This window comes from Protopterus annectens, chromosome 2.part1 (assembly GCF_019279795.1).
Source record: "Protopterus annectens isolate FY-2018-M chromosome 2.part1, PAN1.0, whole genome shotgun sequence".
In the NCBI taxonomy this organism is placed as follows: Eukaryota; Metazoa; Chordata; order Ceratodontiformes; family Protopteridae; genus Protopterus; species Protopterus annectens.
Genome location: NC_056729.1, coordinates 281,432,641 through 281,457,041, shown reverse-complemented (window position 1 = coordinate 281,457,041; position 24,401 = coordinate 281,432,641).

Sequence of the window (24,401 nt, the reverse complement as noted above, 5' to 3'; positions counted from 1 at the left end):
CAACCTTAGCACAAAAAACATGGACGAAGCCAATAATGAGGGAATACAGTCCCAAAAATAGGGCCAAATTTCAAATATTCATCTTATAAACTTAGAAAATTGTTAGAATAAAAGGTTTTGTGTTACCATGTACTTGCTGAAGAATATGAAGTCTGAAATTCAAATGCCTTTCATTTTTATTTACACATTTGTTAACCAGGAAAGTTTGACTTGGAATAAAAGCCAATTTTCAGCAGAGGCCCAGGGAGAAACACTCCAGGCACATGTCTTTGTAAGATGGGAGAACACCAGAGTACACCCACGCAAACACAGGGAGGACATGTAAACTCCACACAGAAGGCACAACCTCCAAGAATCCAACCAGGGAACCTGTAGCTGTCAGGCTTCAATTCTTCCACTGCACTGCTGACTGTGTAAAGAAACAAAAATACAGAAACCACAGATTTTATGAGGAACAGAACAGAACAGATATGAGGCAAAAATCTGCATTTTTTTTTACAAATGGTGGTGGGTATGGAATTCAGGCTCTTGCCACTTGAGTCCAAGGTTACCCACCACCATGTAGCAACTGGGGCATTTAACACACACACACACACACACACACACACACACACACACAGACACACACTCACACACACACACACACACACACACACACACACACACACACACACACACACACACACACACACACACACACACACACACACACACACATCACGTCCTGCAGTAGGCAAGTCCTTCCCCTTCCCACAAGAGCACCAGCCTGCGAACATTGCAGTCCAATCCCCCGTCCACACACACATACATGATGTTCTGCAGTAGGCAAGTTCTTCCCATTCCCATGAGAGCACCAGCCTGTGGATGTTGCAGTCCGATCACACACACACACAATGTCCTGCAGTAGGTAAGTCCTACCCCTTCCCGTGAGAGCAGCAGCCTGCGGATGTTGCAGTACGATTCCTATGTCTCACATGAATAGTATAAATTAGAAGCCAATTACGTGTAAATTTTGGGCCATTTGTTATGTATCAGTTTTACCATCTCTGGCCAAACCTTGTTGTCCTACGGTCATACTCTGTTACCTCTCATTTATTTGATTAAATTTTGTACTGTGCAGTCATGACTGTACAACTAGCTACATCAAGGCCATTCTAGAACTCAAATTTATTTTCAAGAATAATACGATTGATGTTGGTGGGTTTGTGCATGGAATTGCAGCAAGTTAAGAGGACACTGTTTTGTGTTGTAGGGGTTTACCATCAGGACCCATGGTCTTAATAGTTTTCTTGAACATTCACACAAATGTTTCAGCCATTAAATGTATGTATCAGTGGTAAAGCCCTGTGGATAAATGTTTAATGCCATTTTGCTTCATAAAAGCTATGAATTTCATTGATTCAATCTACAAAATGCACTGATAATTGGTTAGGCAAGACAGTACTTGCAAACATTGTCCACAATATTGACATTTTCATTTCATGAGTCATTATCTGATATTCGTGACTTCAAATCATTCTGAATGTGCAGTCACTGTAAAGGTACTAGAAAGGCAAGATTCATAAGTCACCACGGTGACAATCAGTATCTCCAGTGATGCTGCAGTGCTCATGGTGATGAATTTTGATCAGTTTGCATTTAGTGCAACTTAATCTAAGTCTTCAGTTTCACCTCTAGGCTATCACTGGTTATCAGTGTACCCGCGTGTGATCTATTGTTTTTGGATCCTGGGGATTTTCATATGGCTGTCTAGAAATCCATCAGCATTCCAGTTGCTTTCTTAGCTTATATTCAGTGCTGTAAAACTGTTTCTCAAGGAACAGAGACCAACACTGAATCTGATATGCACTCTCATAGACAACCTTAATGGTTAACAGCAGCTGATGGTCCATTATACAAGTAAACATTTTATTCATTATAAGCATATGCCAAATTACTTTATTCTCTGATCCACATTAAGGGATCCTCCATCTACCTTATATTCATCTTTGGTCAATGTTTGTGAAGCAAATACAGTAGGTCTGTCTATACCATCCTGGACGTTGTGTAAAAGAATTGTGCCTGTTCCATAAGGTGACTCATCACATGTCACCCGGACAAGCATCAGTGAGTCATGGTATACATGCACTTCACCCAGTGTGACCATTTTACTTAGTTCCCTGAAAGCATGTTTATAGCCATCCATCAGTTTCAATACAGACCCATTCTGTAGTAGTCCATTTAAATGATATATACTACTAAGAGAATGAACCTGAGATAGTAATTCCCATTGGTAAGCATAACTGTGGCTCATTCAGAGGGCTGGGTGCTTGTTGTACAGCTTTTGTTTTAACTTCTGTCTTCCCCAGGCTGTTTTTTGACCTAAGAATGTAATATGATTTTTTCTTTGCAAAATTCACTTGCTTCTGTTTACTTAAATCCCAGACTGTTTTAGCCTTTGTATGACTCATTATATATCATCCATGTGATCCTTATCATTCTTCTCTGATCTATGTAAAACTTTTTTTATTAAAAATTCTGTATATTGTTGTCAAATGGCAGGTGTGCATCAAAACTAATACTACAACAACCCTCATGTTTATTAATCATGAAAGTGTTAATGCAGGCTATAATTTCTGTTAGCATGTATGCTCACACTAAATACATTTTCAAAAATCCTCCCTCAAGTCATAAATGAGAAAATATCCTCAGTCTTTGACAACAACTATTTTACCATCATTAGTGCTGAGCTAATGGTGACTCTGAAATCTCTGGGGGTGCATAGATCTCTGCTTTGCAGTTCTTAAACACAGACACTCGGAGTTATAGCCCAGTCACCCTACTTTATTTCAGGCTACAGCCAGCACTTTTCAACCTCCATATCTAGATTTGCTGCAAAGGTATAAGGAATCATCCTGCCCTCAAAAAATGTTGATCTCTCATAAACAAACATGTTATAGTATCTGTTGAAATGTTTAGAGATAGTATAATCAATAGTATAAATGAATGTCGAAATATTACTGGCAGGATGAATCCAGAGTACTGAATGCATGTGTCACTTGTGCAAATATCAGTACTTCATAATTTCTCTCTCTTGTAAGGGAACATATGATAAGTAATGTATAGTTATTTGAGGTGACTTTGCATGTGTATATTATTAACATGTATTGGGGCATTGCTATTTTAATGTATACCATAATGCACTGAGTCTTGTGTCTGTGGCTAGTGTAGTTGTGATGAGTGAACTGTAAAACATTGTTCTTACTGTCCTGCCTCTTTGTACAGTATAAAAGTTAGCATTTTTGTTAAAATGTTAGTGTATCTTGATATTAATGCCACTACTGACTGGGTCACCAGAGGTGTGCATCATGACACGTACTAAGCCCCCTCCGATTAACTTATAATGCATCATAAGGGGACCTGCATTTCCAGATCTCTTGTGCCACTCTACAACATGGCCCAATTTACTTCTTTTGCTTTTTAGTAATATATGGTGCAAAATTGTGAATACAGTCTCAGAATTTACTTTTGAGTTTCTAACTGTAGTTACTAATTCAGTTTGTCTCTTTCTCCTTTTTTGTGGAGTTTTGTCTCTTCCAAGGCCTGCTGTTGGCGTTCTCCTTCATTTTTGATAGTTAATGCAACAGTACTTAAATTACTCTTAGTCTATTTCTGTTTTCACAGTTTACGTGTGTTAAATTAAAAATCAAGTCTGTTTTCTATATTTCTTCTGGTTTTAAGTTGCATTCTAGTTAGGCATATCTCCACTTCTTGCCATCATGAAACAAGCACTCCATAAGTGAATGTGCAGGACATGCTAGAATAAAATCCCACCCTAGGATAAGTACATACTTAAAGGACAACAACAGGATAGTCAAGCAGATTGCTCAACCTGCTGTCTCTTTTAGTCCCTGTTAGTTGATAAAGCCTCAAAAAATCAGAACCGCAGCTTTAAAAAGTAATCCGCTCAACTGTTTTACCTCTTAGGCTTGCTACTTTTCCGTACTGTTTTACTTTCACTTTGAAAACCAAGTTGACAATCCTCTAGCTGGCTCTTAAATGATGATGTCACATCTGCCAAAGCTCTTGCTGTAGTTACAGGGCCGTTTCCTGTCCCATAGTGACGGATTTGCATGCTCTGTAGAAGAGCCAGTGGACCTCAGACATTGTGATGTCAGAGCTGCCTTGCCCAGCCCACTCTTAACCTAATAAAAACTAGCTGGTGCTATGTGAAACTACTTTTTATTGTAAGTATATCCTGTTGAGTGCATTTGTTGGAGGGACTTCTGGAAAGGTAGGATTGCCTGCATCTTCTCCTGCATTTTTGTACTTCATTGGTAAGGTAAGTCTTAAGAGGCCCTGTTTGTATGCATTCCTAGCCATGAAATTTAGGGATCTCAAGTTTCTCAGTGCATAGTGATATAGTTTATGCTTTCTGTTTGTGAGGGTACCTACCACATGCTTCAATATTATATGTTGCTGCCGACTTTTTATAGCTTAGCCTAGTTCTTTTGTGTTTGTTTGCTTCTGCTGGGTTATACTGATGATTATTTTTTACTGCTGCTGCTTGGTTCTGATTTGTGTCTAATGCTGGCATCTTCATTCTCAAATCGACACATGTTTGTGTGTGTGAATGCTGCCTTCTGGTTTCCCACTTTCCATGCTGCCGGAGGAATGCTGCATTGAATGCAGTCTTGCTGATTTATTCCTATTGGTTTCTGATGGTCAGAATAATCAAATTTTTTTTATGTATAAATGTATTTTCCTCTAATATTGTGTACTGCCATTCCCTTAAAGGTAGAGTTCATGCCTTCTGTTTGTGAGGTGCCACATGCATCACTATTGTATGCTGCTGCAGAGTTTCAACACTAGCCTTGCTTTTTTTGTATCATGTATTGCTGCTGTTGTGTTATATAGATGCCCTGGTTATTCATTACTGCTGATGTCTTCTTTTTTGTCTAATGCCATCTTTTGGTGGTATTGCTGGCATCTTATTAACCCTTAATTCAGCGTTTGCTTATCTGTGTGTGTGAATGCTGCCTTCTGTTTCCCATCCTACTGACTTAATGTTCATTTGTACTGTTTATTTTGTGTGATGCTTGTTAGTGTTTCATGCAGCCATTTACAATGTTTGAACAAGTTTGACTGCAATTCCGGCTTTCATTCTCATATGTAAGTATCATGCTGCATATTTACATACCCTTGTTTTGTTGTATGTGTGCAAATGCTGCAGGCTGTGTGTGTGTGTGTGTGTGTGTGTGTGTGTGTGTGTGTGTGTGTGTGTGTGTGTGTGTCTGAGTGCCTAGTTTGTGTGAATGCAAGAAAATGTTGTATGGGGAAGTGCATGTGTGCTTCTGTAGGTGGAAGGTCACTACAGGGTATGATGCAAGAACAGGGACATATTTGCTTCTTGGCTTGAGGGTTAGTATGTGGTGTTCAGCAGGTTTTTGTAAATCTAGTGATAGCCTTCTTATTTCAAGTGTGGGCTTGTTTCTAAGAGCTCTGCATTGTTAAATTCATAGGCCATTTTTTTGGCAGGATATCACTTTGTATGTGTGTGTGTGTGCGTGTGTGTGTCTGTGAATGCAAGCAAGGAAGTGTGTGTGTGTGTGTGTGTGTGTGTGTGTGTGTGTGTGTGTGTGTGTATGCAAGCAAGGGGAAAGTGTGTGTATGTGTGTGTGTGTGTGTGTGTGTGTGTGTGTGTGTGTGTGTGTGTGTGTGTGTGTGTGTGTGTGTGTGTGTGTGTGTGTGTGTGTGTGTGTGAATGCAAGCCAGGGGCAAGTGTGTGTGTGTGTTTATAGTGTATCATTTAACCAAACAGGAAGGAAAAGTAAGTGGGAGTTTGATGCTTTGTAAAGTAGTGATTATTCCCAGTGCTATGGAGCTTAGTTTTAAATTTGACAGGAGGAGTGCAACAAAAAAGGTTTCCCACTGTAAGAAAGGAAAGGCTGACAAGAAAACAGTACATTAGTCTGGTCACCTACCATGAGCTGTCAATCACAACCTGATAATGGGTCAAATTACCCTTAGCTCTTTGAGAGCTAGGGAAGGTAGGTATGAAGGAGGAGGGGAGATACCTTGAAGAACTAGATTTCAGCCTTCACAAAAGAAATCAAGTTTGTATTTCTAAGAAGAAAGAGCAATACAATGTACTTTTCAGTTCGGTTCTGTAGCATTTGCACTGCTTGTGTTTGAAGTAGTCATTGGAAAAGGATAACATTTTAACCAAAGGTAGGTGACTATAACACAGCAGTAAATGTCTGTAAAATCAGTGCACTGACAGGAGCTTTAGGGAAAAAGTGGCAGACATGATGCAATTTTTTGAGACAAACAGTGCATTGTGGGATACATAGAGGCATACGAAACAATCAGAATTATTTCAAGATGCCAGACCCCATGTGGTCAGAGTCAGAAATTGCATATAAAAATATCTAAAAAGTCTAAATAGCCCCAGAGTGGTGTTAAAATGTAGGAAACATCAAACCATGATGAAATAAACATGTTTTTTGAGTCTATGGGTGTGATTCTCCTTTAATGTGGTAAGACAGCATGGGTCTATATTATATAGATGAAACTTCAAAATCTCGACTGCTCACATGAACGGAAATACAAGAAATCAAAATCACTATTGTGGGGGGCTGTGCCCCCCACACCTCCCGCTAAATATATATTCCAACTCCAAGAGCTCACTACAGTGAGGAAAGGGCAAATTTTCTGATCTTCACTGTACTGTGATTTCACAATAACGATTACGAAGAACGGCATTTTCAACTTCTAAGCTGTTCGAGATTTTGATTTTTCATTGCTCTAATAGGGACCCGGACAGCACTATAATAATCCCAGTTGTCAAATCGTGCAAAACCTTACCCAAGATAGCCCTCAAAATATAATGCCAAAATTAAACGTGTGCATGCACATTCTCGTAGGCCTCCTAAACTCCAGTACAAGCCTTCTAAACTAGGCAAATAAACGTCTTCCTCTCCTGCTTCTCAACCACAAAAGAGAATTTTAGAAGTTGTTCCCAATGACATTTTACAAGTAGTAGACATTGAATTTTCTATTAAATTAACAACCAATAGCAAACTATATAACATTACTAACCAATAGAAAACTAAAATATTTAGTCCTATATCAGCCTCTGCTAGATTTCCTTTATTAATACCCTTGTTTATGACAAGTTTGTTGATGCCATACTTCCATCTCTGAAGAATCTGTTTATAATCGCTTTTTTATCTACTTCCATGGAGGATAAATGATTTTTGTTTATATTGTTTCTTTCCTGTAGGTCATCCAAGTTGTGTTCACCAGCATCCATGATCACCATTCTAGTCCTAGGGTTGTCAACAGTGACCAACACAACGTTGATATGAATTTCTGAAAATATGTTGGTGTTAACAGTGGGCATGGTCTAAGAGTCACAGTCATTGATATTAATAACTTGTCAGCTGAGTTGCCTGTGTTAATGACTATGGTGCAAATTCTACTAACAATGATCTGTTTTTCTAGCACCAAAGCTGAGGTTGCCACATTGAGACCATGCTTGACTTAGAGTCTGCCATCATCAATGCCATCCCAGTAAAGTTGGCTTTCCAGTATCAGATATAATGCTGATAACCAAAAGCAGGGACCAATGGTGCAAAAACAACCAAGAAACGAAAGAAGGCACCACCAACCAGGAATGAACACGAACCAATAAAGGATCCAAAAACAGTTTATTCCACAAACGCTAGTACAGTTCCAACACGTTTTCGTCATCAACTTCCTCAGTGAATGAAAAGCAACCACTGAACAACCCTATATATACACAAACCTATTAACATCAATTAAATCAATAAATCAATTCTTAAAACAGTTAATCAATTAGTTAATTATTCTAAAATGAACATTTTCACAAAGTAAAATTTGTACATTTAATAATTTAATTAAAACCACATCTAATAGTCACACCAATTTTAGAATTCATCCAAAACTTTTAATAAATAAAATAAAATAAAATAAGAATAAAAACATTTGATTCAGACAATCTTTTAACTTGTAATATAATGTGTTTGTCTCCATCAAGTGGTGAAACTAAATATGGCATTTAAATTAATAAAAAATGTATGTACATAATCTGTATAAAAGCATGTAAGAATGAGTTTAAATGATTATTTTGAATTGACTTTAAATGAATGTTTTCACTACATCCTATATATATTAAATTAATGAAACAGTGAAAGAAGTTAAAGTTTGGCAGATCTAATTTTAAGTACAGGTGCAAGAGATACCATTTCATTAAGACCCGGGGGTCTACCAGAATCCAACACAAGTTGCCAATAAAGCTCCCTATACTCAACAAGTGTTTCCCACATACCACCCCTTGGACTCATCTCAACCACTTCCAAAATAAAAATTGAAAGCCAGATGTTTTACAAGTGGTGGTGTGCTTGTATAGTGCATTTTTCTCATTTTTTTTCTTATTTCATATAGATGCTCGTAGATCCTCTGCTTTAATTTCCTTTCACTTTTCCCAATGTAAAATGATTCACATACCTTGCAAGTTGCTATGTAAACAATCCCTTTGGTGTTACAGTTAGCATAAGTATTCAACATTAATTTCTTTTTCCTAGAATTTAAATAAATAAAGTCTCCTGTTGATAAAAATGTACAATAATTGCAACACCCACATTTATATAAACCCTTCTTCTCTTTTTTACCACTCAGTGTATTACCTTGATCGGAGCCCCTCTCTAATATATTTTTAATGGTGTTACCTTTTCTGTATATGTAAACCAGTTCTTTTTCAAAAATATACTTCAAGTCTGAAATTTTCAAAAAGTTGTTCCATTCTTTGTCAAAGATTTTCTTGATGCTTCTAGAATTACCGTCGTAGGTTGTAATCAAACTAGATGTGTAATCTTCTTTTGGTTTGGTTACTTCTTTTGTTCCATCCAAGATAGGGGCAAATCTATCATTTCTGTTTTTACACACTTCTTCTGAAATTTTATCAAAAAATTCCCCAGGATATCCTCTGTTTAAAAACAGTTCTCTGAGTGTTCTTACCTCACTTAAAAACACCTCATCTTCAGAGGTCATCCTGCTTAACCGTACTAACTGTCCCTTTACCACCCCTTTTTTCTGATGTGGTGGATGGGAACTAGTATAGTACAAATAAGAGTTGGAAAAGGTTTCTTTCCTGTAAACCTTAGATGCAAAATGACCATTGTTTTTGGTAATGTGAACATCAAGGTAAGTTAGTTCATGTTGATTAAAATTGAAAGTAAACTCAAGAAAATCTGTAGTGTTGTTCACATATTCTACTAACTTATCAAAGTTTTCATGTTCGCCAATCCATAAAAAACATAAATCGTCCAGAAATCGACCGTATAAAATCCAATAACCCTGGTAGGGTGAATTCAAAAGATATTTATTTTCCCAGTAAATCATAATAATGTTAGCATATGTGGGAGCACGATGTGCCCCCATGGCTACTCCCTTTTCTTGTTTAAAATATTCACCCTGAAAGTATATATAATTGTTTTTCAAGACCGTTTCCATAAGGGTTAAAACAACTCTGAAGTCTTTGTGTGAGATTTTTTTGCTTTCAACCAACATTTCTTCAAACCATTCCATGCCTAGTTTGTGTGGTATACACGTAAATAAATCCACAACATCAAGCGTACCAAATGCAATGCTGTCGCAAAACAAAGACGGTTCCAATTTTCTCAAAAAATCCCAGGAGTCTACCAATACATTCTTGTTTCCTTCTAGTACACATTTCACCTTTGAATCCACAAACTTGGCTAGTGGTGCTGTCATGGATCCTTCTGCTGAGACAATGGGTCTAAGCGGTGGGTCCTGTGAGTTTTTGTGCACCTTCGATTCCAAATATGCATGGCACCTTTGGTTTCTCCACATGTAAAAACCTGTATGTTTCAAGGTCAATTGAACCTTCTAACAGTAGGTCATTTAATAACACTCTTATTCTTTTGTATGCAATGTTGATTTCATTGATAGATACTCTGGAATATTTGTCGGAGTCATTAAGAATGTCCATCATTTTCCCCTCATATTGAATACTATCCATTAATACCACCCCTCCACCTTTGTCAGGTTTCATAACCCTGACACTCCTGTTGTTGCTAATTTCCTTCAAAACATCCATTTCACTAGGAGTTAAATTGGGGTGTACATATTGATGGTTCAGGTTTGATCGTAGTTCTCTTTCCACTTTTAATTCAAAGTTTCTAAGTTGTGGGTGCAATGGTGGGTTGAAAGTGCTTTTACGTTTCAAACATTCATTTCCAATGGTTATGTTTTTTCCATTAAAGAACAATTCTAAATTTTTCTTCCTAATGAATAGTTTTATGTCAACAAGTAACTTAAAAATATTAGTTCTTTGATTTGGAATAAAACCAAAACCTTTTGTAAATAAGTCAAAAAATGATTTGTTAATGGAAACACTAGACAAATTAAAAATGTTAAAATCCTTAAATGTCCATTTGTTACCTTCGTGTGTAAAAACATTCATTAATTCCAAGCCTGTCCTCTCCTCCACTGGGGCCTCCAGGCCCTCCCCATGTAGTTTTTTGAACAGTAGTCTACAGGTTCTTTATCCATTAGTTTTTCTGATCTTCTTAGTGGGGGATATTCAACCACATCATTGTCACTATCCCCAATCTCAGCCTCTTCACACACATTTTCATCAAAAATATCATTAATATCATAAATCATTTGTAATCCCCTTATTAATATTGTTTATATCAATAAACAATTTCTCCATTTCCCTTTCATTGTTTTTGACAATTGCTCTCATAATGTCAAATCCACAATTGTCAAAAACAGAAATTAAATTGTTGTGAAAATCCGTACCATTGATAACATTGTTTGGGTACTTACATACCCTAAGACCCTTTGGTACTATTTTCAGTTGTAAACAGTGCTTCAAATATGAACAATCAATGGAGAAATTGTTTATTGATATAAACAATATTAATAAGGGGATTACAAATGATTTATTGTATACTGTTGAACTAGAGAATGAAAAGTACCACAAATTATTAAAGGATGTTGAAATTAGATGTAAAGAAGTTTTAGACAGGAAACTAGGCAAAGTAGATAGAGACTTAAATGAATACAGGAATAAAACCCACTACCCAAAACCAAAATTAACACAGGGAAGGGGTTATGGAAGATGGGGTAAAGAACCTTTTGATGAAAATGTGTGTGAAGAGGCTGAGATTGGGGATAGTGACAATGATGTGGTTGAATATCCCCCACTAAGAAGGTCAGAAAGACTAATGGATAAAGAACCTGTAGACTACTGTTCAAAAAACTACATGGGGAGGGCCTGGAGGCCCCAGTGGAGGAGAGGACAGGCTTGGAATTAATGAATGTTTTTACACACGAAGGTAACAAATGGACATTTAAGGATTTTAACATTTTTAATTTTTCTAGTGTTTCCATTAACAAATCTTTTTTTGACTTATTTACAAAAGGTTTTGGTTTTATTCCAAATCAAAGAACTAATATTTTTAAGTTACTTGTTGACATAAAACTATTCATTAGGAAGAAAAATTTAGAATTGTTCTTTAATGGAAAAAACATAACCATTGGAAATGAATGTTTAAAACGTAAAAGCACTTTCAACCCACCATTGCACCCACAACTTAGAAACTTTGAATTAAAAGTGGAAAGAGAACTACGATCAAACCTGAACCATCAATATGTACACCCCAATTTAACTCCTAGTGAAATGGATGTTTTGAAGGAAATTAGCAATGACAGGAGTGTCAGGGTTATGAAACCTGACAAAGGTGGAGGGGTGGTATTAATGGATAGTATTCAATATGAGGGGAAAATGATGGACATTCTTAATGACTCTGACAAATATTCCAGAGTATCTATCAATGAAATCAACATTGCATACAAAAGAATAAGAGTGTTATTAAATGACCTACTGTTAGAAGGTTCAATTGACCTTGAAACATACAGGTTTTTACATGTGGAGAAACCAAAGGTGCCATGCATATTTGGAATCCCGAAGGTGCACAAAAACTCACAGGACCCACCGCTTAGACCCATTGTCTCAGCAGAAGGATCCATGACAGCACCACTAGCCAAGTTTGTGGATTCAAAGGTGAAATGTATACTAGAAGGAAACAAGAATGTATTGGTAGACTCCTGGGATTTTTTGAGAAAATTGGAACCGTCTTTGTTTTGCGACAGCATTGCATTTGGTACGCTTGATGTTGTGGATTTATTTACGTGTATACCACACAAACTAGGCATGGAATGGTTTGAAGAAATGTTGGTTGAAAGCAAAAAAATCTCACACAAAGACTTCAGAGTTGTTTTAACCCTTATGGAAACGGTCTTGAAAAACAATTATATATACTTTCAGGGTGAATATTTTAAACAAGAAAAGGGAGTAGCCATGGGGGCACATTGTGCTCCCACATATGCTAACATTATTATGATTTACTGGGAAAATAAATATCTTTTGAATTCACCCTACCATGGTTATTGGATTTTATACGGTCGATTTCTGGACGATTTATGTTTTTTATGGATTGGCGAACATGAAAACTTTGATAAGCTAGTAGAATATGTGAATAACACTACAGATTTTCTTGAGTTTACTTTCAATTTTAATCAACATGAACTAACTTACCTTGATGTTCACATTACCAAAAACAATGGTCATTTTGCATCTAAGGTTTACAGGAAAGTTATTTGTACTATACTAGTTCCCATCCACCACATCAGAAAAAAGGGGTGGTAAAGGGACAGTTAGTACGGTTAAGCAGGATGACCTCTGAAGATGAGGTGTTTTTAAGTGAGGTAAGAACACTCAGAGAACTGTTTTTAAACAGAGGATATCCTGGGGAATTTTTTGATAAAATTTCAGAAGAAGTGTGTAAAAACAGAAATGATAGATTTGCCCCTATTTTAGGTAAAACTCAAATCTTGGATGGAACAAAAGAAGTAACCAAACCAAAAGAAGATTACACATCTAGTTTGATTACAACCTACAACGGTAATTCTAGAGGCATCAAGAAAATCTTTGACAAAGAATGGAACAACTTTTCGAAACTTTCAGACTTGAAGTATATTTTTGAAAAAGAACTGGTTTACATATACAGAAAAGGTAACACCATTAAAAATATATTAGAGAGGGGCTCAGATCAAGGTAATACATTGAGTGGTAAAAAAGAGAAGAAGGGTTTATATAAATGTGGGTGTTGCAATTATTGTACATTTTTATCAACAGGAGACTTTATTTATTTAAATTCTAGGAAAAATAAATTAATGTTGAATACTTATGCTAACTGTAACACCAAAGGGATTGTTTACATAGCAACTTGCAAGGTATGTGAATCATTTTACATTGGGAAAAGTGAAAGGAAATTAAAGCAGAGGATCTACGAGCATCTATATGAAATAAGAACAAAACATGAGAAAAATGCACTATACAAGCACACCACCACTTGTAAAACATCTGGCTTTCAATTTTTTATTTTGGAAGTGGTTGAGATGAGTCCAAGGGGTGGTATGTGGGAAACACTTGTTGAGTATAGGGAGCTTTATTGGCAACTTGTGTTGGATTCTGGTAGACCCCCGGGTCTTAATGAAATGGTATCTCTTGCACCTGTACTTAAAATTAGATCTGCCAAACTTTAACTTCTTTCACTGTTTCATTAATTTAATATATATAGGATGTAGTGAAAACATTCATTTAAAGTCAATTCAAAATAATCATTTAAACTCATTCTTACAAGCTTTTATACAGATTATGTACATACATTTTTTATTAATTTAAATTGGATTTTACAGTATTGTGTTCCTTCACCTCGCATATATGCACACCTGACTCACTATTTCCATATCACCGTGCATATAATAAACCTTCCTATATTTCCATGTCTGTATTTCATTTAATTTATTTTATTTATATACAGTTTATATTTGATAAATTTGGAATATACAAACATTTCCATCTGCGGTTATACCTTTGGTCATTTGTAAATAATGCGATACCGCGTATCAGTAACAGAAGAAGCATCAGAGAGCTTACATTCAGTTAGTGTGACACCGCACTAGAAGTCTCAAGACTAGATACACTTTAAATCTATTTTACTTCATTTATATGTCTTCTTTAAATTTATTTGAATGACTTAATCTGTGATGTGTCTGAATGCTTTTGAATTACACCTAAGACTTAGGTTGATGTATTAGCTAGTATTCATATGAGATATTTCTGATGACAGTTTTGTTTTGTATTTGCGGAAGAAAAGTACCATGATTTCCAGCGAATTGAAATGCACCAATTCACTAATTTTGAAGCATTCTTGAAGCATTCTGAATATCCAGCCCCATGGCGAGAGATTGTTTTTGAATTGTTCTCGATGTGTTTTATCTTGACTTTTTAATCATTATTTACAACAAGCTGAGGTTTTTAATAATTTAACAATATATAAAAAATACAGTTATTTATTTATGAGCGAATAGGAAAGGTAATTATTTAGCTAACTATTACAAGAACATAAGGATGTTGGGTTGTTTGATGCAGAAATGAATTATTCAATTGGGAATAAGTGTTAATTGCATAATGAATTGTTAGATTATGTGATTAGCAAACACTGTTTTTGTATATAAGCAACTGAAAAATATATGGAGATTGATCTGAAGAAGCTTGCTAGCCGCAAGTGAAAGCGCTTATCTCTACTCGTTCACTTTATCGAATAAAGACTTTTTGTTGAAGAAGGTGTCTCGTGGTGTATCCTGACTAGTTTTCTTCTGTGATTTTGCGATACGTTTGCTACAGGATACTTAAGGGAGTGGTGCGGCAATTGAGTTTTCTTTTTTGAGTGTTTCCAGTTTTGTTGCTGCCCCTTCCACGCTATGGAGAACACCACCATTGAACTAGATTACAATCCGACCCACAGAATGGGCCCCTTAGGCATTGAAGCTTTTCTGCCTATCAATGGTAATCCTTTGCTGAACTTGGATTTTCCTGAAACGATGGCTAACATACCGAGTACGAATGAATCTGAAAACAATATGACTGATTTTTATTTTCTATTAAGAGATCTTGAGAACAACTTGTACAAGTTTCAGAGAATGTCGTGGCAGAGAAAACATCTACAAGCATGCCTCAATTTCAAGGTTATCCCGAGAGGCATGCGCGTTTTGTGCATGCCCACGTATGGACAAAAATATCCTGATCTTCTTAAAAGATGGCAAGATTTGAATCTTGAATTAAGTAACAAATATATACAACTGTTACTTGACTATTTTGAACCCATAGAAAATGAATTGCAGAGAGAAATTGATGTAGCATATAATGTTATCATTGAGAGATTCAACACGGAAACATATAGCCGAAAATTAAATGACATCTCAATGCAAATCAAGTTATATGGAGAGAAGTTAAGAGGGATTAAACAAAAGAAATTGACCAGGGATGTACAAGATTTTAGAATGGGCAACATATTTGTGTGGCAGAGAAGCAATGAGAACAACATGAGCCAGAATGAACGGATACATCACCAGCAAAAGAGGAAGCCAGAGATGGGAGGAGCAGCAGATTCAAGTTTGGCGCCAACGGATCGGAACATGAACAACTCTGGAGAATCCACCAGTGATGGAAGAGAAAGCTTCACGACAATTACTGATGGACTGACACCACCACCGAACCAGCTAGCTCTAAAACCCATAGATGACCCTGTACAAACTGGTACCATCAGAAAAAGCAATGCGACACTTACCAGGAACATGGAGACCCCTTTTCCAATCAGGTTATATCCAATGACAAGGGGGAGATCCGTAAGTCGAGGACCCAGGAAACGGAAATCTTCAACAAGCAGGTACGAGCAACACACCAAAAGGAATTGGAATTGACTATATTGGTTTTTAATTTTTCTAAAGTTAATTTATCTGTATCTGATTTCTCGCTACTGAATAGAGGGCTGAACTATGTACCTTCACAATACAGCAGACTGTCAGAGACTCTCATAGACCTGAGGCTATTTGCCAGAAAAGTAGCGTTACGACTACTTTTTAGAAACAAGGTTAATTCAAAGGGAGAGGTAAAGAATGAGTTTAAGTGCAGAAGTACTTTTTCACCAATATTACCAACAGAAGTCGAATGTTTTGTGAAAACTTGTGAAAAGGACTTTTATGCATTATATGCTAACAAACATGTTAAGAATAGATTTTTTAACTTGAAAAGAACTGAATATGAATCCATGCATAATTTGAAGGAGAACAGAGATATAGTGATTACCAACGCTGACAAGGGGGGGGGGGGAGTAGTGGTGCTAGATAGAGATGTATATGTAATTAACATAGAAACTACTTTACAACAGAATAGTACCTATCAAGAATTGCAACTTGAGGGGGTCATGAGAATCATCTACAAAGTTAATGAAGAATTATATGACATCCTAATGTGTTGACAAGTGAGTAAAGAGATGTTTGATTTTCTACACATTAAAGAACCCCTAGTACCAGTCTTGAAAGGCCTGCCGAAGATACACAAAGAAATAGAACCGATACCCATGAGACCGATAGTCTCTGGCAGACAATGGGCCACGTATAACATCTCAGTCTTTATAGAAAAAATGTTGAGGCCAATAGTGAATGATATAGGAACTATCCTCAGAGATACACAACATTTGCTGAGAGACTTAGAATCTTTTGACCTCCTGGAAAAGACCAATGGGAAACTGCTTTTGGTCACCTTGGATGTTCGTGACTTGTTCACATGCATCCCTAATGACTATGGGACTCAGGCAGTGAGAGAAGTGTTGGTAACCAACAGCAACTTCTCCAGGAACAGGCAGATACTAATTAACCAACTACTTGATTTGGTATTAGATTGTAATGTGTTTACATTTCACAATAAATACTATCTCCAAACATGGGGTGTCGCTATGGGCACCCCATGTGCAAACTCTTATGCCAATTTGGTATTATATCACTGGGAACAGGCACATGTCTTTAATAGTAGTTGGATGAAACATATACGTATATATAGGAGATTTGTAGATGATGTGATTCTGGCATGGGATGGGACCATTGAAGAATTGAACAGATTCGTGGAATACTTAGAAACAACCACCACATTTCTAAGATTCACACATGAATACTCCTATACAGAGGTTAATTTTTTAGATCTAACCTTATTCTATGACATCCATGGTAAATTGTCCTTCAGACTTTTTAGAAAAGTTTGTTGGAGGAACACCCTCTTGGAATACAGCAGCATGCACCCGAGATACATGTTCACAGGTATAATGAAAGGACAATTCTCGAGGTTAACCAGGCTATGCAAGGATACAGACACTTTACAAACAGAAGCAGACAACATGGAGAGATTGTTCATAGCCAGAGGTTACAAAAGCAAGTTAGTCAGAGACATGAGGAATTGTGTTATACCAGAATATAATAGACACATCACTCCAGGGGAGAGGAACACAAGATCCAAAGAAGCAAGAGATGGAAATTATTCCACTTATCATAGGCAGAATACAACAGTTAATTTTATATTAAAATACACGAACGATATACATGAAATCAAGAAGATTATCAATAGACACTGGAACATCCTTGGTATCACAGATGACACAAGAGGAGTAGTAGGTCCAAGACCGAGTTTTGTTTTCAGGACTTGTGATAATCTGAAAACAATATTCTCATATAATTCAAATGACATCTCTTACACACAAGATACAACATCTGCTACAATAGGAACTTTTCCATGCAAGAAATGTAGCATGTGTCAATACATCAATCCTATTCAGGAATACGAACACCCACATGGATATTTCCATTTCATACCTAGAAGTTACACAAATTGTGACACCAACAATCTAGTCTACATGGCTAATTGTGACTCATGTTCAGCTTTCTACGTTGGCCTCACTAAGAGGAAACTGAGAGAGCGTATATACAATCACGTATATGATATACGCAAACAAAATGAGTTGAATGCATTAGCCAAGCACATTATTTTGAATTCTACACACAATTTTAAGTTCAGGGTCTTACAAAACATCCACATCAGCCCAAGATTGGGAGATAATGAGAGAGCCCTAGCGAAGCTAGAGATGGAATGGATTTTTAGATCTGGAGCACACAGGTTCCCCGGCATAAATAACTATGTATCAGTGAAACCGTTTTTAGAATAAATTGTGACATGGTAGTATAAACTCATATACTTGGATTGTAGGCTCTGAATACAGTTTTGGTACTACAGTCACTCAAGCACTCTTGATATTTTATTTAGATTATGAAATATAGGAATACATATATATATTTTTCTTATTATTGAAAAATTCTGTTAAAAATAGAACATATTGTTCTCTTGAATACACTTAGGCTGTAGGCAGACATTCCAGCCTCCTGCAGCTTAATAACAGACGACACGTGGATAATAAAGAGGGGATGTTCCTTTTGTGAAGCAGTTGAACAGTATTTTAGTAGAATTAATAACTGAGTAGACAACACACAAATGACATCCAAGCTTTATCATTGAATGATCATTAACGATATATATATTTATGCCTGGGAGTACTAGGATTATACACAAGTTTTGTCAGGCATATGATCAGTGCAATACACACATTCAGTTGAGATGCGTTAATCCATCTGATATTCAATGACTCTAACACACAGCACAGCGCACTTTATATCTAGATGTAAGTGAGACACAGAGATTAGAGACAGTTTAGGATGCCTCATTTAGTGACAGCAAATCTCTCTGAAAAGATAGCAAGCTACGATTATAGCACCAAATGAATTGATATCCAATATATATACACTCATAGTGAATAGTTGACGCACACTTTATATCCCATATTAGATGTGATGCTGATCCAGCGTCAATTGCCAGATGGGTTAGAAAATATTCATATGTCTTATAAATCCGAGGTTTGACATTTGCAACAGCATTTCCAACAGAACCTAGATGAAGCATTTTCTGTTGCTAGATGATGAAGCTAGGATTACAACAACAACATTAGCTATACAGCAGACGGACCACTGAAAACATGAATTAAGTGTATATTAAATTGGATTTTACAGTATTGTGTTCCTTCACCTCGCATATATGCACACCTGACTCACTATTTCCATATCACCGTGCATATAAACCTTCCTATATTTCCATGCCTGTATTTCATTTAATTTATTTTATTTATATACAGTTTATATTTGATAAATTTGGAATATACAAACATTTCCATCCGCGGTTATACCTTTGGTCATTTGTAAATAATGCGATACCGCGTATCAGTAACAGAAGAAGCATCAGAGAGCTTACATTCAGTTAGTGTGACACCGCACTAGAAGTCTCAAGACTAGATACACTTTAAATCTATTTTACTTCATTTATATGTCTTTTTTAAATTTGTTTGAATGACTTAATCTGTGATGTGTCTGAATGCTTTTGAATTACACCTAAGACTTAGGTTGATGTATTAGCTAGTATTCATATGAGATATTTCTGATGACAGTTTTGTTTTGTATTTGCGGAAGAAAAGTACCATGATTTCCAGCGAATTGAAATGCACCAATTCACTAATTTTGAAGCATTCTTGAAGCATTCTGAATATCCAGCCCCATGGCGAGAGATTGTTTTTGAATTGTTCTCGATGTGTTTTATCTTGACTTTTTAATCATTATTTACAACAAGCTGAGGTTTTTAATAATTTAACAATATATAAAAAATACAGTTATTTATTTATGAGCGAATAGGAAAGGTAATTATTTAGCTAACTATTACAAGAACATAAGGATGTTGGGTTGTTTGATGCAGAAATGAATTATTCAATTGGGAATAAGTGTTAATTGCATAATGAATTGTTAGATTATGTGATTAGCAAACACTGTTTTTGTATATAAGCAACTGAAAAATATATGGAAATTGATCTGAAGAAGCTTGCTAGCCGCAAGTGAAAGCGCTTATCTCTACTCGTTCACTTTATTTATCGAATAAAGACTTTTTGTTGAAGAAGGTGTCTCGTGGTGTATCCTGACCAGTTTTCTTCTGTGATTAATTTAAATGCCATATTTAGTTTCACCACTTGATGGAGACAAACACATTATATTACAAGTTAAAAGATTGTCTGAATCAAATGTTTTTATTTTTATTTTATTTTATTTATTAAAAGTTTTGGATGAATTCTAAAATTGGTGTGACTATTAGATGTGGTTTTAATTAAATTATTAAATGTACAAATTTTACTTTGTGAAAATGTTCATTTTAGAATAATTAACTAATTGATTAACTGTTTTAAGAATTGATTTATTGATTTAATTGATGTTAATAGGTTTGTGTATATATAGGGTTGTTCAGTGGTTGCTTTTCATTCACTGATCAGATATAATGCCCCTGGTAACAGCTGGAACTTGACCCTGGCTTTGGCTTCAGTATTGCAGGCACACCTGCAGTACTGAGCTCCAGTATCTGTTCCTATTGAGATGCCAGTATAAATATGAATCACAGACCAGCCCCTTCCAATGCCCAAGGCTGTTCCGTTTGTCAGTTAGCATGATGGAGGCACCCAAGACCTTTGCAATGATCCAAAACATCAGCCCAAACCATATTTGTTCTTCATCTTCAGACTTGCTACTTCTGAAAATTTCAAGAAAACAGACATGCAAGAAGCACACAGACTCCTCTCCTGAGTCTGTCACACCTGACAATGAAGATGAGGAGAATACTGATTAATCTAACCCTCTTCCAGATGACCAGAGTTTGGGAATGTTTTATGAATGATGTTGCAAAGGTAAGGGCAGCCTTCTGACCCAATACCCTCCCCACGGGGACATTATAACAGACATTTTGGGCCACTTTTAAATCTTCTTGGGTGGTCCCCACAGTCCTGCTCATGTTAATGGTTGCTACCAATGCAGCATAGGAATTCTTAGGAAATAGGATAAGATTCTTCAGCCCTTTAAGAACAGGAACTTCTGGTGAAAGAGTCATAAGCCTGATACTCTAATTGTAGTGGCAGTCATTGCAAATGTTTGAGTAACTCAGAAGCCAGCAATTTAACCTCATGGTAAGGTTCCAGAGCTATGTGCTGCCAAGAGAGTAAGATATATGCACTGTTAAGCTATACTGCAAACATGATAGATTTCTACTGAGATTTGGTCAATCAGGTCCACCAGTCACTAGACCAGCTGCCCAGTGGACCATTCAAACAGAAATTATAGTCTGAATTAGCAACTGTATCATCAGTTTTTGAACCTTATGATAAAAGTGTCTTACAGCTCTCCTAAAGAATTGTCTGAAGCTACAAGGTATACCACTGATATTCACCAACATACCTGAATCCAGCTCACAGACTTTGCTCAGGACTCCATGGTGACATTTATAAATTCACCCTTTTAGGGCTCCACCCTCTTTCATCTTGAATGTAATAGCTGCTTGGAGAACTTGGAGAAAGAGGGCAAAACCCAGTCAGGTGTTAGAGTATAGTTCCAATTTCCTCAATGCCCCTTTTCTATGATGCAGTAGATTCTACATCAGTTTTGGGTTCAGCATACACACTGGCAATAGAATCAGGGTGAAACCAAAGCTTTCAAAGGTAGGAGCACCATGGTCTATTTTCTGGTGGTCAGCAGCAGGAATGACCTTGCCTAAATGTGGCACTCAGAATGAAGTTGAGGGTTTTCTGTCCTATTACCCTGAGTGACTGACCATCATCTAGGACAGGTAAGATCAATAATTTCCAGAGGGCATACAATCCACACTCTCCAGAGCACAAATCCTTAGCCTTAGTCAGTGGTCCATCCATTCAAAAACTGGCAGCAAGAAGAGAGGTATTCAACCCATTAGCAAATACAGCTATACATACAAGAGGTCCCACAAGGCCAGGAGAAATAGGGTATTACTTCAGGTTCTTTTTAGACCAAAGAAACAAAGCACCTTACGCCTATTTGACAGTTAAGTGGTATAAGCAACTTCATTCCCAAAGAAAGCTTTGGGATGGTTATGTGACATCCATGTTCCATGCCTGTCTGAAGGAGAGTGGATATACTTTTCAGTCCTTCAGGATGCTACACAAGTGCTCCCTGAACTCTTTCATAGCAAAGAAACTGTTTCTTTGCTTGGGTAAGTCTTGATGCAACCTGTTTGCCTCCCCAACCAATAGCAAAAGCTGCAGATTTTACTCCATCATTCTTCTACTGGTGGACTGCCCATGGATGTTATTAACCAGAAATAAACCCTGGATGCTATGCTTTTCCCCATTTCTCTGATGACAAGGATCATCAGAGGACTAAACAATGCAAGCTCAAAGTCCTTCTGATAGCTCCATTTTGGCCTCAACAAGCTTTCCTCCCCTGCTCATGCATCACCTTTTGGACAAATATCACCACCTACATCCATTTATAGCTCATCTGTTTCCATCCCTACTGTTTCCAATCTTCCAACCTTTAGACCATTAGCTGCACAGACAAGGGGCTAAAGATTGAAGCATCTCAATATACATCAATAACAAGAATACAAACACCCTTGACAAAATAGTGAATATGTCCACTAGAGGCTCCAACATACTGGACCTCATGTTCACAGATATGGGAGACCGCTGCACTCTACTAATGTCTTGTCCTCTTTGGTAAGGTCTGACCATAAAGCTGTCTCCTTTGAAATCAAAATCAACTCTATAATTCCATTAAAACCAGTAACAATTAGGAATTATTCCATGGTAAATTACTTTTTATTAAGTGATGGTGTGTCAAAATTCAGTGCCTCTCCAAACCTTGAAAATGCAGCAGCCTATGCTGAATTATTCTCATAAACTCTATACAACCATGTCAATAGATGTGGAGAGGCTGCTGTGCCTACCAGAAGTAAGACCAGGACAAGCCCCAGAAACAAAGTTTTCTGGTGGCATCCCAAATTAAACAAGATATTCACAAAAGGAAAAAATGTGGCAACAATCAGGAAGGCTTATTCCCATAAAAATAAAAAACTTTCATCACAAAATAATAGGCAACTAAGAGGGCTATTTATGTCAAGCATAGCCAGCTCTGAGGTTAAGATGCCATCTAGATGAAAGATAACCATAAAGCCTTTTTCAGCTATGTCAGAAACCTTAAGGGCAGCACACAACAATGTGCTGAACTGGTGGTTAATGGTGCCACATTCAGTGAGCCTGGTGATATAATGAACCTGTTAGCAGACAAATTCAGTTCCAACTTTACCCCTCTCACCCCCCGACCATCCCCTCAAAGACACACTCAAACATAACACCTCCAACAACAACTAGGGAGCATGTACTGGCTGCACTCACTAAAACCAAGAACACGGCCTCAGTGGGCCTAAATAACATCCCAGGATGCCTACTGAATAGTCTAAAATATGACTTATCAGGACCCCTGGAGTCATTATTTAACTGTAGTCTTAAAAACATGATTTGTACTATGTTAATGGAGGATTGTGATGGCCATCCCCTTTATAAGGGAAGACCTTCAACAGATCCTGAAAATCACAGACCCATTAGTCTAACTAGTCTTATTTGCAAAGCCATGGAAAGATTTGTAATGAAAATTACCAACAAGGACACAGGAGACCACCAGACACTATATCCATCCCAGTTTGGCTTTGTCAAAGGATGGTCATGCTTACTGAATCTGGTGGACTTCTTTGAAAAGGTCACTAAGGCAATTGATGAGGAGAAAATAGTGTATACTGCCTACCTAGATCTGGCTAAAGCATTTGATACAATATCTCATTTGGGCAATGTCAACAAACTTATGAAACTAGGTATAAGCCCCTTTTATAACACACTGGATAGCTGTTTGGCTCACTGATAGGACCCATGAGGTTAGGATCAGTGAGGCAACTTCAACACAGAGGCTCACACTAGTGGAGTCCCACAGGTCTCTGTGCTGGGCTCATTCATCTTTGGCATCTACTTTGTGGATGTCAAAGCCAGTGTCAAAGGCCTCTGGCTAACCAAGTTCACAGATGATTACAAACTATGAATCATCATCTTCTTTCGGCTGTTCCTGTTAGGGGTCGCCACAGTGGATCATCTGTTTCCATTTCTTCCTGTCCTCTGCATCTTGCTCTGTCACACCAACCACCTTCATGTCCTCTCAAACCACATCCATAAACCTTATCTTAGGCCTTCCTCTTTTCCTGTTACTTGGTAGCTTCATCCTTAGCATCTTTTTCCCAATATACTCAGCATCCCTCCTCAGCACATGTCCAAACCAATGTAATCTTGCCTCTCTGGCTTTGTCTCCAAACCTTTCAATCTGGGCTGACCCCTAATATACTTAGTCCTAATCCTGTACACTCTCGTCACACCCAGTGCAAATCTTAACACCTTTAACTCTGCCACATCCAGCTCAAACTCCTGCCTTTTTGTCAATGCCACTGTCTCCAACTCATATAACATAGCTGGTCTCACTACCCTCTT